This window comes from Tachysurus vachellii, chromosome 7 (genome assembly GCF_030014155.1).
Source record: "Tachysurus vachellii isolate PV-2020 chromosome 7, HZAU_Pvac_v1, whole genome shotgun sequence".
NCBI classification, from domain to species: domain Eukaryota; kingdom Metazoa; phylum Chordata; class Actinopteri; order Siluriformes; family Bagridae; genus Tachysurus; species Tachysurus vachellii.
The window spans coordinates 22073372-22088560 of NC_083466.1; the positions used below are offsets into that span (position 1 = coordinate 22073372).

Sequence of the window (15189 nt, forward strand, 5' to 3'; positions counted from 1 at the left end):
TGAGCTTTACATAGAGTAATGCGTCTTTCATCAGGTTAAGTCATTTATGAACCTTATGTTTTTCATGACGTGAGATGAAGAGAATGTAATGAAAGTGATTAGTGTATTTTTGTAAACTGAAAAACAGAATTTTCTGTGTGTGTGTGTGTGTGTGTGTTACTGCTCTATTTTTGTCATGAAAGGAAATTTCGTGAAAATATTTTTTAAAAATTGTCTACTTCTGCATAAATTAAATCGTAAGTAGTACAAATTATTTAGAGTAGGAGTTTTTAGGTATTTTGTGTGCTTAAATTGAATTTTCTTTAATTCTCTTTGTCTTGAGAGTTTGCTTTTATGGTATTTTTTGTGTTGAAACATAAAGAATTTTTGCTTTCGTTTTAAAAATTCCAAGTTATTCTTCGCTTCAAAGTTCTCTATGAAAAAAAAACAAAAAAACAAAGATCCACCGTCCTCAAGATCTGTGTGTTAGTCAAAGTGCTCGACTGTCTGAGGAGGTCAAAGGTTAAGACTATACTTTCAGGGATCATTTCTATAGTATCTGACTAGGAATTGTGATTTGAAAGTGTTACGTCTCCCTAATCACGATGAAGAGCTTTGATGTATTCTTCTGAGCGTGAATCGGATTCAAGCTACTGTGTTTTTTCACAGGCTCGAGTCATTGATGAACGTTCTCTGATTCTTTTGGATCGTGAGAGGAAGAGTACATGATCAGAGTGATTAGTGTATTTCTGTTAAAAAAGAGATTTCAAGCTTTTTTTTTTTTTTTTTATTGTTGTCATTTAACGCGTTGTTAGGTGTTTTCATGGTTTCAGAGTTTTGATACAGCTAAGTTTTTCTTTTTTAATGTTTTTATGTGTAATGATTCAATGAATTTACAATTTAATTAAGAAATATAGAGTTCTACCTTACTTAAAGTTTCTAAGTTGAATTTTACAATGATCTGAAAGGCTAAACCTGTATTTTCATCAAATTAATTCTGTTAGAATTTATCGGAATGTACGTCTAGAGTCTGAGGGGATAAAAAGTACTCTTCTGAGTAGGAATGTAGTTTTAATTCAATGGAGTTTCTCATGAGCTTTACATAGAGTAATGCGTCTTTCATCAGGTTGTCATTTATGAACCTTATGTTTTTCATGACGTGAGATGAAGAGAATGTAATGAAAGTGATTAGTGTATTTTTGTAAACTGAAAAACAGAATTTTCTGTGTGTGTGTGTGTGTGTGTGTGTGTGTGTGTGTGTGTGTGTTACTGCTCTATTTTTGTCATGAAAGGAAATTTCGTGAAAATATTTTTTAAAAATTGTCTACTTCTGCATAAATTAAATCGTAAGTAGTACAAATTATTTAGAGTAGGAGTTTTTAGGTATTTTGTGTGCTTAAATTGAATTTTCTTTAATTCTCTTTGTCTTGAGAGTTTGCTTTTATGGTATTTTTTGTGTTGAAACATAAAGAATTTTTGCTTTCGTTTTAAAAATTCCAAGTTATTCTTCGCTTCAAAGTTCTCTATGAAAAAAAAACAAAAAAACAAAGATCCACCGTCCTCAAGATCTGTGTGTTAGTCAAAGTGCTCGACTGTCTGAGGAGGTCAAAGGTTAAGACTATACTTTCAGGGATCATTTCTATAGTATCTGACTAGGAATTGTGATTTGAAAGTGTTACGTCTCCCTAATCACGATGAAGAGCTTTGATGTATTCTTCTGAGCGTGAGTCGGATTCAAGCTACTGTGTTTTTTCACAGGCTCGAGTCATTGATGAACGTTCTCTGATTCTTTTGGATCGTGAGAGGAAGAGTACATGATCAGAGTGATTAGTGTATTTCTGTTGAAAAAGAGATTTCAAGCTTTTTTTTTTTTTATTGTTGTTATTTAACGCGTTGTTAGGTGTTTTCATGGTTTCAGAGTTTTGATACAGCTAAGTTTTTCTTTTTTAATGTTTTTATGTGTAATGATTCAATGAATTTACAATTTAATTAAGAAATATAGCGTTCTACCTTACTTAAAGTTTCTAAGTTGAATTTTACAATGACCTGAAAGGCTAAACCTGTATTTTCATCAAATTAATTCTGTTAGAATTTATCGGAATGTACGTCTAGAGTCTGAGGGGATAAAAAGTACTCTTCTGAGTAGGAATGTAGTTTTAATTCAATGGAGTTTCTCATGAGCTTTACATAGAGTAATGCGTCTTTCATCAGGTTAAGTCATTTATGAACCTTATGTTTTTCATGACGTGAGATGAAGAGAATGTAATGAAAGTGATTAGTGTATTTTTGTAAACTGAAAAACAGAATTTTCTGTGTGTGTGTGTGTGTGTTACTGCTCTATTTTTGTCATGAAAGGAAATTTCGTGAAAATATTTTTTAAAAATTGTCTACTTCTGCATAAATTAAATCGTAAGTAGTACAAATTATTTAGAGTAGGAGTTTTTAGGTATTTTGTGTGCTTAAATTGAATTTTCTTTAATTCTCTTTGTCTTGAGAGTTTGCTTTTATGGTATTTTTTGTGTTGAAACATAAAGAATTTTTGCTTTCGTTTTAAAAATTCCAAGTTATTCTTCGCTTCAAAGTTCTCTATGAAAAAAAAACAAAAAAACAAAGATCCACCGTCCTCAAGATCTGTGTGTTAGTCAAAGTGCTCGACTGTCTGAGGAGGTCAAAGGTTAAGACTATACTTTCAGGGATCATTTCTATAGTATCTGACTAGGAATTGTGATTTGAAAGTGTTACGTCTCCCTAATCACGATGAAGAGCTTTGATGTATTCTTCTGAGCGTGAGTCGGATTCAAGCTACTGTGTTTTTTCACAGGCTCGAGTCATTGATGAACGTTCTCTGATTCTTTTGGATCGTGAGAGGAAGAGTACATGATCAGAGTGATTAGTGTATTTCTATTGAAAAAGAGATTTCAAGCTTTTTTTTTTTTTTATTGTTGTTATTTAAAGCGTTGTTAGGTGTTTTCATGGTTTCAGAGTTTTGATACAGCTAAGTTTTTCTTTTTTAATGTTTTTATGTGTAATGATTCAATGAATTTACAATTTAATTAAGAAATATAGAGTTCTACCTTACTTAAAGTTTCTAAGTTGAATTTTACAATGATCTGAAAGGCTAAACCTGTATTTTCATCAAATTAATTCTGTTAGAATTTATCGGAATGTACGTCTAGAGTCTGAGGGGATAAAAAGTACTCTTCTGAGTAGGAATGTAGTTTTAATTCAATGGAGTTTCTCATGAGCTTTACATAGAGTAATGCGTCTTTCATCAGGTTGTCATTTATGAACCTTATGTTTTTCATGACGTGAGATGAAGAGAATGTAATGAAAGTGATTAGTGTATTTTTGTAAACTGAAAAACAGAATTTTCTGTGTGTGTGTGTGTGTGTGTGTGTGTTACTGCTCTATTTTTGTCATGAAAGGAAATTTCGTGAAAATATTTTTTAAAAATTGTCTACTTCTGCATAAATTAAATCGTAAGTAGTACAAATTATTTAGAGTAGGAGTTTTTAGGTATTTTGTGTGCTTAAATTGAATTTTCTTTAATTCTCTTTGTCTTGAGAGTTTGCTTTTATGGTATTTTTTGTGTTGAAACATAAAGAATTTTTGCTTTCGTTTTAAAAATTCCAAGTTATTCTTCGCTTCAAAGTTCTCTATGAAAAAAAAACAAAAAAACAAAGATCCACCGTCCTCAAGATCTGTGTGTTAGTCAAAGTGCTCGACTGTCTGAGGAGGTCAAAGGTTAAGACTATACTTTCAGGGATCATTTCTATAGTATCTGACTAGGAATTGTGATTTGAAAGTGTTACGTCTCCCTAATCACGATGAAGAGCTTTGATGTATTCTTCTGAGCGTGAGTCGGATTCAAGCTACTGTGTTTTTTCACAGGCTCGAGTCATTGATGAACGTTCTCTGATTCTTTTGGATCGTGAGAGGAAGAGTACATGATCAGAGTGATTAGTGTATTTCTGTTGAAAAAGAGATTTCAAGCTTTTTTTTTTTTTTTTATTGTTGTCATTTAACGCGTTGTTAGGTGTTTTTATGGTTTCAGAGTTTTGATACAGCTAAGTTTTTCTTTTTTAATGTTTTTATGTGTAATGATTCAATGAATTTACAATTTAATTAAGAAATATAGAGTTCTACGTTACTTAAAGTTTCTAAGTTGAATTTTACAATGATCTGAAAGGCTAAACCTGTATTTTCATCAAATTAATTCTGTTAGAATTTATCGGAATGTACGTCTAGAGTCTGAGGGGATAAAAAGTACTCTTCTGAGTAGGAATGTAGTTTTAATTCAATGGAGTTTCTCATGAGCTTTACATAGAGTAATGCGTCTTTCATCAGGTTGTCATTTATGAACCTTATGTTTTTCATGACGTGAGATGAAGAGAATGTAATGAAAGTGATTAGTGTATTTTTGTAAACTGAAAAACAGAATTTTCTGTGTGTGTGTGTGTGTGTGTGTGTGTGTGTGTGTGTGTTACTGCTCTATTTTTGTCATGAAAGGAAATTTCGTGAAATTATTTTTTAAAAATTGTCTACTTCTGCATAAATTAAATCGTAAGTAGTACAAATTATTTAGAGTAGGAGTTTTTAGGTATTTTGTGTGCTTAAATTGAATTTTCTTTAATTCTCTTTGACTTGAGAGTTTGCTTTTATGGTATTTTTTGTGTTGGAACATAAAGAATGGTTTGCTTTCGTTTTAAAAATTCCAAGTTATTCTTCGCTTCAAAGTTCTCTATGAAAAAAAAACAAAAAAACAAAGATCCACCGTCCTCAAGATCTGTGTGTTAGTCAAAGTGCTCGACTGTCTGAGGAGGTCAAAGGTTAAGACTATACTTTCAGGGATCATTTCTATAGTATCTGACTAGGAATTGTGATTTGAAAGTGTTACGTCTCCCTAATCACGATGAAGAGCTTTGATGTATTCTTCTGAGCGTGAATCGGATTCAAGCTACTGTGTTTTTTCACAGGCTCGAGTCATTGATGAACGTTCTCTGATTCTTTTGGATCGTGAGAGGAAGAGTACATGATCAGAGTGATTAGTGTATTTCTGTTAAAAAAGAGATTTCAAGCTTTTTTTTTTTTATTGTTGTTATTTAATGCGTTGTTAGGTGTTTTTATGGTTTTAGAGTTTTGATACAGCTAAGTTTTTTTTTTAATGTTTTTATGTGTAATGTTTCAATGAATTTACAATTTAATTAAGAAATATAGAGTTCTACCTTACTTAAAGTTTCTAAGTTGAATTTTACAATGACCTGAAAGGCTAAATCTGTATTTTCATCAAATTAATTCTGTTAGAATTTATCGGAATGTACGTCTAGAGTCTGAGGGGATAAAAAGTACTCTTCTGAGTAGGAATGTAGTTTTAATTCAATGGAGTTTCTCATGAGCTTTACATAGAGTAATGCGTCTTTCATCAGGTTAAGTCATTTATGAACCTTATGTTTTTCATGACGTGAGATGAAGAGAATGTAATGAAAGTGATTAGTGTATTTTTGTAAACTGAAAAACAGAATTTTCTGTGTGTGTGTGTGTTACTGCTCTATTTTTGTCATGAAAGGAAATTTCGTGAAAATATTTTTTAAAAATTGTCTACTTCTGCATAAATTAAATCGTAAGTAGTACAAATTATTTAGAGTAGGAGTTTTTAGGTATTTTGTGTGCTTAAATTGAATTTTCTTTAATTCTCTTTGACTTGAGAGTTTGCTTTTATGGTATTTTTTGTGTTGAAACATAAAGAATTTTTTGCTTTCGTTTTAAAAATTCCAAGTTATTCTTCGCTTCAAAGTTCTCTATGAAAAAAAAACAAAAAAACAAAGATCCACCGTCCTCAAGATCTGTGTGTTAGTCAAAGTGCTCGACTGTCTGAGGAGGTCAAAGGTTAAGACTATACTTTCAGGGATCATTTCTATAGTATCTGACTAGGAATTGTGATTTGAAAGTGTTACGTCTCCCTAATCACGATGAAGAGCTTTGATGTATTCTTCTGAGCGTGAGTCGGATTCAAGCTACTGTGTTTTTTCACAGGCTCGAGTCATTGATGAACGTTCTCTGATTCTTTTGGATCGTGAGAGGAAGAGTACATGATCAGAGTGATTAGTGTATTTCTGTTGAAAAAGAGATTTCAAGCTTTTTTTTTTTTATTGTTGTTATTTAAAGCGTTGTTAGGTGTTTTCATGGTTTTAGAGTTTTGATACAGCTAAGTTTTTTTTTAAATGTTTTTATGTGTAATGTTTCAATGAATTTACAATTTAATTAAGAAATATAGAGTTCTACCTTACTTAAAGTTTCTAAGTTGAATTTTATAATGACCTGAAAGGCTAAATCTGTATTTTCATCAAATTAATTCTGTTAGAATTTATCGGAATGTACGTCTAGAGTCTGAGGGGATAAAAAGTAGTCTTCTGAGTAGGAATGTAGTTTTAATTCAATGGAGTTTCTCATGAGCTTTACATAGAGTAATGCGTCTTTCATCAGGTTAAGTCATTTATGAACCTTATGTTTTTCATGACGTGAGATGAAGAGAATGTAATGAAAGTGATTAGTGTATTTTTGTAAACTGAAAAACAGAATTTTCTGTGTGTGTGTGTTACTGCTCTATTTTTGTCATGAAAGGAAATTTCGTGAAAATATTTTTTAAAAATTGTCTACTTCTGCATAAATTAAATCGTAAGTAGTACAAATTATTTAGAGTAGGAGTTTTTAGGTATTTTGTGTGCTTAAATTGAATTTTCTTTAATTCTCTTTGACTTGAGAGTTTGCTTTTATGGTATTTTTTGTGTTGAAACATAAAGAATTTTTGCTTTCGTTTTAAAAATTCCAAGTTATTCTTCGCTTCAAAGTTCTCTATGAAAAAAAAACAAAAAAACAAAGATCCACCGTCCTCAAGATCTGTGTGTTAGTCAAAGTGCTCGACTGTCTGAGGAGGTCAAAGGTTAAGACTATACTTTCAGGGATCATTTCTATAGTATCTGACTAGGAATTGTGATTTGAAAGTGTTACGTCTCCTTAATCACGATGAAGAGCTTTGATGTATTCTTCTGAGCGTGAGTCGGATTCAAGCTACTGTGTTTTTTCACAGGCTCGAGTCATTGATGAACGTTCTCTGATTCTTTTGGATCGTGAGAGGAAGAGTACATGATCAGAGTGATTAGTGTATTTCTGTTGAAAAAGAGATTTCAAGCTTTTTTTTTTTATTGTTGTTATTTAAAGCGTTGTTAGGTGTTTTCATGGTTTCAGAGTTTTGATACAGCTGAGTTTTTCTTTTTTAATGTTTTTATGTGTAATGATTCAATGAATTTACAATTTAATTAAGAAATATAGAGTTCTACCTTACTTAAAGTTTCTAAGTTGAATTTTACAATGACCTGAAAGGCTAAACCTGTATTTTCATCAAATTAATTCTGTTAGAATTTATCGGAATGTACGTCTAGAGTCTGAGGGGATAAAAAGTAGTCTTCTGAGTAGGAATGTAGTTTTAATTCAATGGAGTTTCTCATGAGCTTTACATAGAGTAATGCGTCTTTCATTAGGTTAAGTCATTTATGAACCTTATGTTTTTCATGACGTGAGATGAAGAGAATGTAATGAAAGTGATTAGTGTATTTTTGTAAACTGAAAAACAGAATTTTCTGTGTGTGTGTGTGTGTTACTGCTCTATTTTTGTCATGAAAGGAAATTTCGTGAAAATATTTTTTAAAAATTGTCTACTTCTGCATAAATTAAATCGTAAGTAGTACAAATTATTTAGAGTAGGAGTTTTTAGGTATTTTGTGTGCTTAAATTGAATTTTCTTTAATTCTCTTTGACTTGAGAGTTTGCTTTTATGGTATTTTTTGTGTTGAAACATAAAGAATTTTTGCTTTCGTTTTAAAAATTCCAAGTTATTCTTCGCTTCAAAGTTCTCTATGAAAAAAAAACAAAAAAACAAAGATCCACCGTCCTCAAGATCTGTGTGTTAGTCAAAGTGCTCGACTGTCTGAGGAGGTCAAAGGTTAAGACTATACTTTCAGGGATCATTTCTATAGTATCTGACTAGGAATTGTGATTTGAAAGTGTTACGTCTCCCTAATCACGATGAAGAGCTTTGATGTATTCTTCTGAGCGTGAATCGGATTCAAGCTACTGTGTTTTTTCACAGGCTCGAGTCATTGATGAACGTTCTCTGATTCTTTTGGATCGTGAGAGGAAGAGTACATGATCAGAGTGATTAGTGTATTTCTGTTGAAAAAGAGATTTCAAGCTTTTTTTTTTTTATTGTTGTTATTTAACGCGTTGTTAGGTGTTTTCATGGTTTCAGAGTTTTGATACAGCTGAGTTTTTCTTTTTTAATGTTTTTATGTGTAATGATTCAATGAATTTACAATTTAATTAAGAAATATAGAGTTCTACCTTACTTAAAGTTTCTAAGTTGAATTTTACAATGACCTGAAAGGCTAAATCTGTATTTTCATCAAATTAATTCTGTTAGAATTTATCGGAATGTACGTCTAGAGTCTGAGGGGATAAAAAGTAGTCTTCTGAGTAGGAATGTAGTTTTAATTCAATGGAGTTTCTCATGAGCTTTACATAGAGTAATGCGTCTTTCATCAGGTTAAGTCATTTATGAACCTTATGTTTTTCATGACGTGAGATGAAGAGAATGTAATGAAAGTGATTAGTGTATTTTTGTAAACTGAAAAACAGAATTTTCTGTGTGTGTGTGTGTGTGTGTGTGTGTGTGTGTGTGTGTGTGTGTGTGTGTGTGTGTTACTGCTCTATTTTTGTCATGAAAGGAAATTTCGTGAAAATATTTTTTAAAAATTGTCTACTTCTGCATAAATTAAATCGTAAGTAGTACAAATTATTTAGAGTAGGAGTTTTTAGGTATTTTGTGTGCTTAAATTGAATTTTCTTTAATTCTCTTTGACTTGAGAGTTTGCTTTTATGGTATTTTTTGTGTTGAAACATAAAGAATTTTTTGCTTTCGTTTTAAAAATTCCAAGTTATTCTTCGCTTCAAAGTTCTCTATGAAAAAAAAAACAAAGATCCACCGTCCTCAAGATCTGTGTGTTAGTCAAAGTGCTTGACTGTCTGAGGAGGTCAAAGGTTAAGACTATACTTTCAGGGATCATTTCTATAGTATCTGACTAGGAATTGTGATTTGAAAGTGTTACGTCTCCCTAATCACGATGAAGAGCTTTGATGTATTCTTCTGAGCGTGAATCGGATTCAAGCTACTGTGTTTTTTCACAGGCTCGAGTCATTGATGAACGTTCTCTGATTCTTTTGGATCGTGAGAGGAAGAGTACATGATCAGAGTGATTAGTGTATTTCTGTTGAAAAAGAGATTTCAAGCTTTTTTTTTTTTTATTGTTGTTATTTAACGCGTTGTTAGGTGTTTTCATGGTTTTAGAGTTTTGATACAGCTAAGTTTTTTTTTAAATGTTTTTATGTGTAATGTTTCAATGAATTTACAATTTAATTAAGAAATATAGAGTTCTACCTTACTTAAAGTTTCTAAGTTGAATTTTATAATGACCTGAAAGGCTAAATCTGTATTTTCATCAAATTAATTCTGTTAGAATTTATCGGAATGTACGTCTAGAGTCTGAGGGGATAAAAAGTAGTCTTCTGAGTAGGAATGTAGTTTTAATTCAATGGAGTTTCTCATGAGCTTTACATAGAGTAATGCGTCTTTCATCAGGTTAAGTCATTTATGAACCTTATGTTTTTCATGACGTGAGATGAAGAGAATGTAATGAAAGTGATTAGTGTATTTTTGTAAACTGAAAAACAGAATTTTCTGTGTGTGTGTGTGTTACTGCTCTATTTTTGTCATGAAAGGAAATTTCGTGAAAATATTTTTTAAAAATTGTCTACTTCTGCATAAATTAAATCGTAAGTAGTACAAATTATTTAGAGTAGGAGTTTTTAGGTATTTTGTGTGCTTAAATTGAATTTTCTTTAATTCTCTTTGACTTGAGAGTTTGCTTTTATGGTATTTTTTGTGTTGAAACATAAAGAATTTTTTGCTTTCATTTTAAAAATTCCAAGTTATTCTTCGCTTCAAAGTTCTCTATGAAAAAAAAACAAAAAAACAAAGATCCACCGTCCTCAAGATCTGTGTGTTAGTCAAAGTGCTCGACTGTCTGAGGAGGTCAAAGGTTAAGACTATACTTTCAGGGATCATTTCTATAGTATCTGACTAGGAATTGTGATTTGAAAGTGTTACGTCTCCCTAATCACGATGAAGAGCTTTGATGTATTCTTCTGAGCGTGAATCGGATTCAAGCTACTGTGTTTTTTCACAGGCTCGAGTCATTGATGAACGTTCTCTGATTCTTTTGGATCGTGAGAGGAAGAGTACATGATCAGAGTGATTAGTGTATTTCTGTTGAAAAAGAGATTTCAAGCTTTTTTTTTTTTATTGTTGTTATTTAACGCGTTGTTAGGTGTTTTCATGGTTTCAGAGCTTTGATACAGCTGAGTTTTTCTTTTTTAATGTTTTTATGTGTAATGATTCAATGAATTTACAATTTAATTAAGAAATATAGAGTTCTACCTTACTTAAAGTTTCTAAGTTGAATTTTACAATGACCTGAAAGGCTAAACCTGTATTTTCATCAAATTAATTCTGTTAGAATTTATCGGAATGTACGTCTAGAGTCTGAGGGGATAAAAAGTAGTCTTCTGAGTAGGAATGTAGTTTTAATTCAATGGAGTTTCTCATGAGCTTTACATAGAGTAATGCGTCTTTCATCAGGTTAAGTCATTTATGAACCTTATGTTTTTCATGACGTGAGATGAAGAGAATGTAATGAAAGTGATTAGTGTATTTTTGTAAACTGAAAAACAGAATTTTCTGTGTGTGTGTGTGTGTGTGTGTGTGTGTGTGTGTGTGTGTGTGTGTGTGTGTGTGTGTGTTACTGCTCTATTTTTGTCATGAAAGGAAATTTCGTGAAAATATTTTTTTAAAAATTGTCTACTTCTGCATAAATTAAATCGTAAGTAGTACAAATTATTTAGAGTAGGAGTTTTTAGGTATTTTGTGTGCTTAAATTGAATTTTCTTTAATTCTCTTTGACTTGAGAGTTTGCTTTTATGGTATTTTTTGTGTTGAAACATAAAGAATTTTTTGCTTTCGTTTTAAAAATTCCAAGTTATTCTTCGCTTCAAAGTTCTCTATGAAAAAAAAACAAAAAAACAAAGATCCACCGTCCTCAAGATCTGTGTGTTAGTCAAAGTGCTCGACTGTCTGAGGAGGTCAAAGGTTAAGACTATACTTTCAGGGATCATTTCTATAGTATCTGACTAGGAATTGTGATTTGAAAGTGTTACGTCTCCCTAATCACGATGAAGAGCTTTGATGTATTCTTCTGAGCGTGAATCGGATTCAAGCTACTGTGTTTTTTCACAGGCTCGAGTCATTGATGAACGTTCTCTGATTCTTTTGGATCGTGAGAGGAAGAGTACATGATCAGAGTGATTAGTGTATTTCTGTTGAAAAAGAGATTTCAAGCTTTTTTTTTTTTATTGTTGTTATTTAACGCGTTGTTAGGTGTTTTCATGGTTTCCGAGCTTTGATACAGCTGAGTTTTTCTTTTTTAATGTTTTTATGTGTAATGATTCAATGAATTTACAATTTAATTAAGAAATATAGAGTTCTACCTTACTTAAAGTTTCTAAGTTGAATTTTACAATGACCTGAAAGGCTAAACCTGTATTTTCATCAAATTAATTCTGTTAGAATTTATCGGAATGTACGTCTAGAGTCTGAGGGGATAAAAAGTACTCTTCTGAGTAGGAATGTAGTTTTAATTCAATGGAGTTTCTCATGAGCTTTACATAGAGTAATGCGTCTTTCATCAGGTTAAGTCATTTATGAACCTTATGTTTTTCATGACGTGAGATGAAGAGAATGTAATGAAAGTGATTAGTGTATTTTTGTAAACTGAAAAACAGAATTTTCTGTGTGTGTGTGTGTTACTGCTCTATTTTTGTCATGAAAGGAAATTTCGTGAAAATATTTTTTAAAAATTGTCTACTTCTGCATAAATTAAATCGTAAGTAGTACAAATTATTTAGAGTAGGAGTTTTTAGGTATTTTGTGTGCTTAAATTGAATTTTCTTTAATTCTCTTTGACTTGAGAGTTTGCTTTTATGGTATTTTTTGTGTTGAAACATAAAGAATTTTTTGCTTTCGTTTTAAAAATTCCAAGTTATTCTTCGCTTCAAAGTTCTCTATGAAAAAAAAACAAAAAAACAAAGATCCACCGTCCTCAAGATCTGTGTGTTAGTCAAAGTGCTCGACTGTCTGAGGAGGTCAAAGGTTAAGACTATACTTTCAGGGATCATTTCTATAGTATCTGACTAGGAATTGTGATTTGAAAGTGTTACGTCTCCTTAATCACGATGAAGAGCTTTGATGTATTCTTCTGAGCGTGAATCGGATTCAAGCTACTGTGTTTTTTCACAGGCTCGAGTCATTGATGAACGTTCTCTGATTCTTTTGGATCGTGAGAGGAAGAGTACATGATCAGAGTGATTAGTGTATTTCTGTTGAAAAAGAGATTTCAAGCTTTTTTTTTTTTATTGTTGTTATTTAACGCGTTGTTAGGTGTTTTCATGGTTTTAGAGTTTCGATACAGCTAAGTTTCTTTTTTAAATGTTTTTGTGTAATGTTTCAATGAATTTACAATTTAATTAAGAAATATAGAGTTCTACCTTACTTAAAGTTTCTAAGTTGAATTTTACAATGACCTGAAAGGCTAAATCTGTATTTTCATCAAATTAATTCTGTTAGAATTTATCGGAATGTACGTCTAGAGTCTGAGGGGATAAAAAGTACTCTTCTGAGTAGGAATGTAGTTTTAATTCAATGGAGTTTCTCATGAGCTTTACATAGAGTAATGCGTCTTTCATCAGGTTAAGTCATTTATGAACCTTATGTTTTTCATGACGTGAGATGAAGAGAATGTAATGAAAGTGATTAGTGTATTTTTGTAAACTGAAAAACAGAATTTTCTGTGTGTGTGTGTGTTACTGCTCTATTTTTGTCATGAAAGGAAACTTCGTGAAAATATTTTTTAAAAATTGTCTACTTCTGCATAAATTAAATCGTAAGTAGTACAAATTATTTAGAGTAGGAGTTTTTAGGTATTTTGTGTGCTTAAATTGAATTTTCTTTAATTCTCTTTGACTTGAGAGTTTGCTTTTATGGTATTTTTTGTGTTGAAACATAAAGAATTTTTTGCTTTCGTTTTAAAAATTCCAAGTTATTCTTCGCTTCAAAGTTCTCTATGAAAAAAAAACAAAAAAACAAAGATCCACCGTCCTCAAGATCTGTGTGTTAGTCAAAGTGCTCGACTGTCTGAGGAGGTCAAAGGTTAAGACTATACTTTCAGGGATCATTTCTATAGTATCTGACTAGGAATTGTGATTTGAAAGTGTTACGTCTCCCTAATCACGATGAAGAGCTTTGATGTATTCTTCTGAGCGTGAATCGGATTCAAGCTACTGTGTTTTTTCACAGGCTCGAGTCATTGATGAACGTTCTCTGATTCTTTTGGATCATGAGAGGAAGAGTACATGATCAGAGTGATTAGTGTATTTCTGTTGAAAAAGAGATTTCAAGCTTTTTTTTTTTTTTATTGTTGTTATTTAACGCGTTGTTAGGTGTTTTCATGGTTTTAGAGTTTTGATACAGCTAAGTTTTTTTTTAAATGTTTTTATGTGTAATGTTTCAATGAATTTACAATTTAATTAAGAAATATAGAGTTCTACCTTAAAGTTTCTAAGTTGAATTTTACAATGATCTGAAAGGCTAAACCTGTATTTTCATCAAATTAATTCTGTTAGAATTTATCGGAATGTACGTCTAGAGTCTGAGGGGATAAAAAGTACTCTTCTGAGTAGGAATGTAGTTTTAATTCAATGGAGTTTCTCATGAGCTTTACATAGAGTAATGCGTCTTTCATCAGGTTAAGTCATTTATGAACCTTATGTTTTTCATGACGTGAGATGAAGAGAATGTAATGAAAGTGATTAGTGTATTTTTGTAAACTGAAAAACAGAATTTTCTGTTTGTGTGTGTGTGTGTTACTGCTCTATTTTTGTCATGAAAGGAAATTTCGTGAAAATATTTTTTAAAAATTGTCTACTTCTGCATAAATTAAATCGTAAGTAGTACAAATTATTTAGAGTAGGAGTTTTTAGGTATTTTGTGTGCTTAAATTGAATTTTCTTTAATTCTCTTTGACTTGAGAGTTTGCTTTTATGGTATTTTTTGTGTTGAAACATAAAGAATTTTTTGCTTTCGTTTTAAAAATTCCAAGTTATTCTTCGCTTCAAAGTTCTCTATGAAAAAAAAACAAAAAAACAAAGATCCACCGTCCTCAAGATCTGTGTGTTAGTCAAAGTGCTCGACTGTCTGAGGAGGTCAAAGGTTAAGACTATACTTTCAGGGATCATTTCTATAGTATCTGACTAGGAATTGTGATTTGAAAGTGTTACGTCTCCCTAATCACGATGAAGAGCTTTGATGTATTCTTCTGAGCGTGAATCGGATTCAAGCTACTGTGTTTTTTCACAGGCTCGAGTCATTGATGAACGTTCTCTGATTCTTTTGGATCGTGAGAGGAAGAGTACATGATCAGAGTGATTAGTGTATTTCTGTTGAAAAAGAGATTTCAAGCTTTTTTTTTTTTTATTGTTATTATTTAACGCGTTGTTAGGTGTTTTCATGGTTTTAGAGTTTTAATGTAGCTAAGTTTTTTTTAAATGTTTTTATGTGTAATGTTTCAATTCAATGAATTTACAATTTAATTAAGAAATAATAGAGTTCTACCTTACTTAAAGTTTCTTTGCCTGGTAGGTTGATTGGCATCTCTGGAAAATTGTCCATAGTGTGTGATTGCATGAGAGAGTGAGAGTGTGTGTGTGTGTGTGTGTGTGCCCTGCGATGGGTTGACACTCCATCCAGGGTGTATCCTGCCTTGATGCCCGATGATGTCTGAGATGGGCACATGCTCCCCGTGACCCGAGGTAGTTCGGATAAGCAGTAGAAAATGAGTGAGTGATTGAATATTACATATAAACACCCTATAAAATGCTAGTTCTATAAAGGTATAGAACATCTATTAAATTAATTTTAATTGATGCTAATTATTTAATGATGACTAGGTCATTAATTAGGAAAGACACCTTTATCTTGCTGGTTCTGTT

At 31.6% G+C, this 15189-nt stretch overlaps 14 non-coding genes across 14 annotated transcripts; all 14 read left to right on the plus strand.

The window, feature by feature from the left end:
* Positions 1 to 504: 504 nt before the first annotated feature.
* Positions 505 to 718, plus strand: LOC132849358 (small nucleolar RNA U3). The gene has a single exon (XR_009648900.1). It is a non-coding gene; the product is annotated as a small nucleolar RNA U3 (small nucleolar RNA).
* An 875-nt stretch (positions 719 to 1593) lies between these two features.
* LOC132849294 (small nucleolar RNA U3) lies at positions 1594 to 1807 on the plus strand. Its single transcript, XR_009648840.1, has one exon. It is a non-coding gene; the product is annotated as a small nucleolar RNA U3 (small nucleolar RNA).
* Positions 1808 to 2656: 849 nt separating this feature from the next.
* On the plus strand, positions 2657 to 2870 carry LOC132849295 (small nucleolar RNA U3). Its single transcript, XR_009648841.1, has one exon. It is a non-coding gene; the product is annotated as a small nucleolar RNA U3 (small nucleolar RNA).
* An 856-nt stretch (positions 2871 to 3726) lies between these two features.
* LOC132849297 (small nucleolar RNA U3) lies at positions 3727 to 3940 on the plus strand. Its single transcript, XR_009648843.1, has one exon. It is a non-coding gene; the product is annotated as a small nucleolar RNA U3 (small nucleolar RNA).
* Positions 3941 to 4811: 871 nt separating this feature from the next.
* On the plus strand, positions 4812 to 5025 carry LOC132849359 (small nucleolar RNA U3). Its single transcript, XR_009648901.1, has one exon. It is a non-coding gene; the product is annotated as a small nucleolar RNA U3 (small nucleolar RNA).
* Positions 5026 to 5868: 843 nt separating this feature from the next.
* On the plus strand, positions 5869 to 6082 carry LOC132849298 (small nucleolar RNA U3). The gene has a single exon (XR_009648844.1). It is a non-coding gene; the product is annotated as a small nucleolar RNA U3 (small nucleolar RNA).
* Positions 6083 to 6922: 840 nt separating this feature from the next.
* LOC132849368 (small nucleolar RNA U3) lies at positions 6923 to 7136 on the plus strand. The gene has a single exon (XR_009648910.1). It is a non-coding gene; the product is annotated as a small nucleolar RNA U3 (small nucleolar RNA).
* Positions 7137 to 7981: 845 nt separating this feature from the next.
* Positions 7982 to 8195, plus strand: LOC132849360 (small nucleolar RNA U3). Its single transcript, XR_009648902.1, has one exon. It is a non-coding gene; the product is annotated as a small nucleolar RNA U3 (small nucleolar RNA).
* Positions 8196 to 9075: 880 nt separating this feature from the next.
* LOC132849361 (small nucleolar RNA U3) lies at positions 9076 to 9289 on the plus strand. The gene has a single exon (XR_009648903.1). It is a non-coding gene; the product is annotated as a small nucleolar RNA U3 (small nucleolar RNA).
* An 844-nt stretch (positions 9290 to 10133) lies between these two features.
* Positions 10134 to 10347, plus strand: LOC132849362 (small nucleolar RNA U3). The gene has a single exon (XR_009648904.1). It is a non-coding gene; the product is annotated as a small nucleolar RNA U3 (small nucleolar RNA).
* An 892-nt stretch (positions 10348 to 11239) lies between these two features.
* LOC132849364 (small nucleolar RNA U3) lies at positions 11240 to 11453 on the plus strand. The gene has a single exon (XR_009648906.1). It is a non-coding gene; the product is annotated as a small nucleolar RNA U3 (small nucleolar RNA).
* Positions 11454 to 12298: 845 nt separating this feature from the next.
* LOC132849349 (small nucleolar RNA U3) lies at positions 12299 to 12512 on the plus strand. The gene has a single exon (XR_009648891.1). It is a non-coding gene; the product is annotated as a small nucleolar RNA U3 (small nucleolar RNA).
* Positions 12513 to 13354: 842 nt separating this feature from the next.
* On the plus strand, positions 13355 to 13568 carry LOC132849348 (small nucleolar RNA U3). Its single transcript, XR_009648890.1, has one exon. It is a non-coding gene; the product is annotated as a small nucleolar RNA U3 (small nucleolar RNA).
* Positions 13569 to 14413: 845 nt separating this feature from the next.
* On the plus strand, positions 14414 to 14627 carry LOC132849365 (small nucleolar RNA U3). The gene has a single exon (XR_009648907.1). It is a non-coding gene; the product is annotated as a small nucleolar RNA U3 (small nucleolar RNA).
* The last annotated feature ends 562 nt before the right edge of the window (positions 14628 to 15189 follow it).